The sequence below is a fragment of the Cricetulus griseus genome, chromosome 2, assembly GCF_003668045.3.
Source record: "Cricetulus griseus strain 17A/GY chromosome 2, alternate assembly CriGri-PICRH-1.0, whole genome shotgun sequence".
Classification (NCBI taxonomy): domain Eukaryota; kingdom Metazoa; phylum Chordata; class Mammalia; order Rodentia; family Cricetidae; genus Cricetulus; species Cricetulus griseus.
Window position 1 is genome coordinate 88,753,915 of NC_048595.1, and position 5,956 is coordinate 88,759,870.

The 5,956-nt window shown below is 41.8% G+C and overlaps 2 pseudogenes; both read left to right on the forward strand.

The window, feature by feature from the left end:
- Window positions 1-1,467: 1,467 nt before the first annotated feature.
- Window positions 1,468-1,761, forward strand: LOC113834426 (annotated as a pseudogene).
- Window positions 1,762-4,767: 3,006 nt separating this feature from the next.
- Window positions 4,768-5,261, forward strand: LOC107979529 (annotated as a pseudogene).
- The last annotated feature ends 695 nt before the right edge of the window (window positions 5,262-5,956 follow it).

Below are 5,956 nucleotides of genomic sequence, written 5' to 3' on the forward strand. Positions count from 1 at the left end.
ACTATGATGTTACATCTCAGGGTTTATTTTGAGCTGATTGTGGTTTGGGTGGGGCTTTAGCTACAAGCAAAGGTTAATAACAGCAAAATGAAACAAAATGTCTTGGAACACTAGGTTTAGGGTGACTGTAGCCAGGAACTCAACTATTAGCTTGGGTCCAGCCTTCACCCCAGGAGGATAAGATGTAGCCTTCCATGGGTGCCATTAACATTGATCATGTCTTATGCTGCCAGTTGAACTGCAGTCCTGAATACTCCGGGAAACTCAGCAGAGGTTTGAAGATGTAGCTCAGTCTTCAGAGTGCTAGCCTACTGTGTACAATGCCTTGTGTTTGATCCACAGCACCACATCAAATTGGGTGTGGTGGCTGTAATCCCAGTACTGAGAGGTAGAGGCCAGAGGATTAGAAGTTCAAGTCAACACTCAACTGAGCAATGCATTTAAGTCAACTGTGAGTTACATAAGACCCTCTCTCAAAATCAACAAGGGATTTTTGTAAAGTAAAATGGAGTTTACAACATCATTGGAAGGTAGATTTTTAGATTTTCACTCATTTTTGCTTCTTTGTAACACCTGTTGGCATCTGGAGTTTGTGCAATGATGAACCAAATCTCCATCAGATCCTTAAATGCTGGATAAACAAGTCCCTAGCATCCTCAGTTGTATTTGTGGTTCTTGGGTCCAACTCCACGAATGTGGTGCCCCAGGAGTGAGAAGATGGAGAAGGCAGAAAACATTGGCCTCCTCTTCCATTATGACTCAGGAGAGCTGATTCCCTAAGAACTCTATTCATTCTCCTTGGCTCAGTTTTTCTTTCTTATAACTCTGCTGATCCTATCACATTCAAAACCACTACCACTCACCCCTGCATTGTGCAGCCTGACTTCAGCTTTGTTCTCACTGTCATTTGAGAAACAACTCATTCAATTACTGACCAGACTCAATCATTGAGGTTTGTGGTTCAGCCTTCTGCCTCGGGTAACTGGCCAGCCCAGCTCTAGAGACTGATCACACTGATCCAGGGATGCTAGATACTGACCACTAGTTGGAAAAGGAGAGAGAGCCCTTACCCATCTGTGTGGTGAACATTGGCGTCCTCCACTGATGCAGGGGCAGGCACTGGCTATGCTTTGAAAGGGGGCCATGTAGGGAGCAACTTCCTGTATTGGCTCTATAGTTATTTAGGTCAGTGGTTGTCAGGGTGAGGTCCCCTGGATAGCTGCAGCAGCAGCAGTACCTGAGGGCTATGTTCAGGGTGGAGCCCTGAACATACTGAATCAGATATCCTGGGAGGAGAGCACATCCATCTGTTTTAACAAGACTTTCATGGGATTCAGAGGCTGGTAAAAAGCTTAGGAATAAGGTTAGCCAGACTATGTTCGGTGTCACATTTTGCAAGCCACACTCCTGAAGAATTGGCTATCCCCACTTACAGTCAGTCTTCTCTACCAATGATGCTGGGACATTTTGCTGCCCACCCAGCTGGATTACAAGGGACAGAAGCTAGCTGAACAGATGTTTCAGAAAATTATTCCTTTTTTTCTGCAGTAGTTGAGTTTATCTACCAGTACATGACTGAACAGTTTGGGTGGGCTGTCTACACAGTTATGGCCAGATTTGCTTTCTTGTGTTTGCTGACACCTCCTCCGTGGCCTATCTATCGCTGACATCCCCTGAAGTGGTTACCTCTTCAAGACTTAGGCGCAGAAGACAAGAAATCAGGGGGGCAGAAAAATTGAGAGACATGCTAAAAATAACTGATGGAAGCTTTCACGATTCAGCACCTGCTTTTGTTTCCTGTAAGGTCAGTTGAATTGCTTTCATAACCAAAACAAGAGCTTAACACACCTATGTTCTTATGGCACAGCTGTGTAGAGCTCTAGTTGTCCTTGTTTCATCTCTAATCCAGTTGTATTTTAACTTGTAACTATTTTATACCATCTCTTCACAATCTTGCTATAGAGAATACGAAATGCAATGCCTCTTTCAGGTGTATATGCTGAATAAACACATCGTAACGGGTAGTCCTTTTTTTTCTCTCTAATACAGTTATGCAGTAGGTTCTCAATGTGTAGACTAGGCTGTCTCCAAGCTTCAAATCCTCCTGCTTCAGCCACCAGAACTGCTGGGACTACAGACATATGCTACCACACCTGGTTTGGTAGTCCAATTTGTAACTATCAAAGTTTCATGATCCATATGAGTCACTGAACTGTTTTAATGGTGGATTTTGTTGTTGGTGGTGGTTTTTGTTTGTTCATTTGTTTGGTTTGGTTTTTTGAGATAAGTTTTTTTCTATACAGCCCTGGCTGTCTTGGAACTTACTATGTAGACCAGGCTGGCTTTGAACTCACAGAATTCCACTTGCCTTAGACTCCAGAGGAGTACTGGGATTAAAGGCATGCCCCACCACGCCTCAACCAAATGGTTTTAATTAAAACTCATGGTGCAAAACAAAAAGGATGGGTAAGGGAGGGTGGATGGGAGAAGGGAAATGGGATTGTCATGTAAAACAATTCTGTTTCTAATTCAAATAAAATAAGTTGGAAAAAAACAAAACAAAAAGGAAAAAAAAGGAAAGAAAGAAGTTAAGAAAGAAAGAAAGAAAGAAAGAAAGAAAGAAAGAAAGAAAGAGGAAAAAAGCTTAGAAAAAGGAGCTATTTCTGACATAGGTATCAAGCTTTTAATCCTTCATGGATTCAACCATCTTCCAATGTTCTTTACTGCTCATGGATAGGAGCTGGGGGAACTTCATTTAAAACAATGAGCTACCTAAATCCTTTTCACCAACTCTCCTTTTCAAAAAACTAGTCCCAGAGAAACCTAACCTGGTTGGACACACCGACAACCTCTCTATCACCTCATCTCACTCTGCCCATACCGCAGCCTTGAAAGCAAAGTCATTTCCACAATAAGACAGACTCCAGAGAGCTCATTTGTAAGTAGGGGCTGGTGACTAAGCTCCAACAGGGTGATGGCACCAAGAAATCTCCTATGATTTATCCATAATTATTACAGCTCCGAGATTATTTCTCACATAATATCTGCTTCAGCTAATCATATCTTTTGGTAAGAATGTATCTTTTTGCCTTGGTGAAATTCTTAAGGATTGTTCTTTCTCAAGTAATCTTTTTATTAATAAATATTACTTCATACAAATTTGTTATCCTTGATGTCTTTGTAATGAACATGATCCAAGATGGATGTACAAGCTTGGTAGCCCATGCTAGGTGCAGAAAGTAGAAAGTGTGAAAGTGGGGTCAAGAAGCTGCCAGACTGCCCTTGTCATGTTCAGACACAATTGAAGCCATTGACCTTCACCAGTTTTTGTGAAACAAGTGGCTATTTTTCAGCTGTTGCTAAACCTTCTCTTAACATCCTATTGTGTCTGATCCCACATACATTTTTTTGTTCCTATTAAATCCCACTCTAATTTTTTTTGCTGTCTTCCTAACTTACCTTGAGAGCATGGCTATTTTGTTTGGCTCCCTCAATCCCCAAGACCCACATACATATTGATTCTTCTCTTGCCCTGGGTAAATCCACTACTCTCTTTCCTTCTCTTGAACTGTTGAGCCAGGTATTCCCCAAATCAAAGTTCAGAGCAATGCTGTGGGCTAGTTTTATCTCAAATACATGCCTTCAGGAGTGCAAGGGCCCCTGACCCTCCCTATTAAGATGTTCACACCATACTGATTCTATCCCTTACTCCTCTCTTTGCTCCAAAACTTGACTTTCCCCCTAGGCCAACTACTCCTATCAGATCCTACTCGTCACATGTGCCCTTGTATCCCTCGTCACATTGAAAAGAATGCTCACCAGCCAGACTTCCCCAGCTCTGCCATTGGTGCCTTGAGTGAATGTCCAGCTTGCCTTTTCTCCCCTCACAAAACAAGACAGGGTCTTTCTTTGTGCCATGGATAGTCTTTCTAGACCAAGTTAAGACTTCGTTAAATGTATTCAAGATTTTGTCTCCTTCCTCTTCTTAATTTTTGCTCAGTCAAGCTCCTTCCTGTTTTATCAATAGTCTCTGTGTCCCTGTGCTTTCCTTCACCTCACACTAGAAACATGGTCAAGTTCCTCATATATAAACCTTCCTTGGGGTAGGGACCTCAGTGGTCAAGTAGGTACTAGTATGCACAGAGCCCTGGGCAACACAAAAATAACAAGAAAACAAAACTCCTTCCTCTTTCATTGTCTGATGTGCCTCTAAGGAGTCATCCATGGCTACAGATTCTACTTCTTCTTTTCACTCAACACAGCTTTCTGATTCTTTCTTTCGTCATTCCCCTGTAACCACTGACTTTCTACAGGCAAAACCATTGGCTTGTCTAGAACCTTCATAATTTACTCCGTTGCCACAACTAGACTTTTGAAATCTCTTCTTTTAAATCCTCTGAGATGGACTCCTTTGGCTTAAAAGAGCTGCTACTGTCCTATATCTATTGCTTTATCTAACTCTATATCCCAAAACCTGATTTTTCCATCAACATAAAAAAGCAAATTTATCTCTTGTAATTTGAATCTACATGAACTGAGTTAAAAATGATATTTTGAAAATGATAAATGAATTTATTATTTGTAATAAGTAGTATTGTGTTTTGTCTTGTATAAATCATTGAGAGTGGAATGTCTGGGTTATTGGTTAAATTTGTGTTTAGCTTCTTAAAAATGGTTTATAAAAAACTTTTATATAAAAAACTTTTATAAAAAACTGTTAAATGGCTTTGCAGGCACCACTGTCCCCAGTTGCCTTTTCTTGCAGCCATGGTCAACCCCACTGTGTTCTTTGACATCACGGCCTATGGCTAGCCCTTGGGCCGAGTTTCCTTTGAGCTATTTGCAGACAGAGTTCCAAAGACAGCCGGAAACTTTCGTGCTCTGAGCACTGGAGAGAAAGGATTTGGATATAAGGTTTCCTCCTTTCATAAAATTATCCCAGGATTCATGTGCCAGGGTGGTGACTTCACATGCCATAATGGCACTGGTGGCAGGTCCATCTACGGAGAGAAATTTGAGGATGAGAACTTCATCCTGAAGCATACAGGTCCTGGCATCTTGTCCATGTCAAATGCTGGACCAAACACAAATGGTTCCCAGGTTTTATCTGCACCACCAAGACAGAGTGGCTGGATGGCAAACATGTGATCTTTGGGAAGGTGAAAGAAGGCACAAACATTGTGGAAGCCATGAAGTCTTTCGGGTCCAGGAATGGCAAGACCAGCAAGAAGATCACCATTTCCAACTGTGGACAACTCTAAGTCTTTTGACTTATGGGATTCTTACCTACCAGACCATTCCTTCTGTAGCTCAGGAGAGCATCCCCACCCCATCTGCTCACAATGCCCTGTAATCTCTGCTCTCACTGAGATTCTTTGGGTTCCATTTTCCTCATTCCCCTCCAAGTCTAGATGTATTACAGAGTTAAGTTTATGATTATGAAATAAAAACTAAGTAAAAAAATGTTAAACATTTTGCAACTGATGGAGTCATTTATATTTTCACCATCAGTGCATGAGAGTTCTGGTTCCATATCTGCCTTAGTTAGGTTTACTACTGCTATGATGGAACACCATGACCTGCAACCTGCAAGATGGGTTGGAAAGGGTTCATTTTGCCTTCTCTTCCACAACAATGTTCACTATCAAAGGAAGTCAGGACAGGAACTCAAGCAGGGCAGGAACCTGGAGGCAGGAGCTAATGCAGAGGCCATGGAGGGGTGATGCTTACCGGCTTGTTCCTCATGGCTTGCTCAGCTTGCTTTCTTATGGAACCCAGAATCGTCAACTCAGGGATGACATCACCCACAATAGGCTGGGCAACTCCCCTTATCACTAATTAAGAAAATGCCTTACATCCAGATCTTAGGTAACGTTTTCTCAGTTGAAGTTTGAACTTTTCAGATAAATAGCTTGTGTCATCTTGACATAAAACTAGTCAGGACAATTGACCCCTT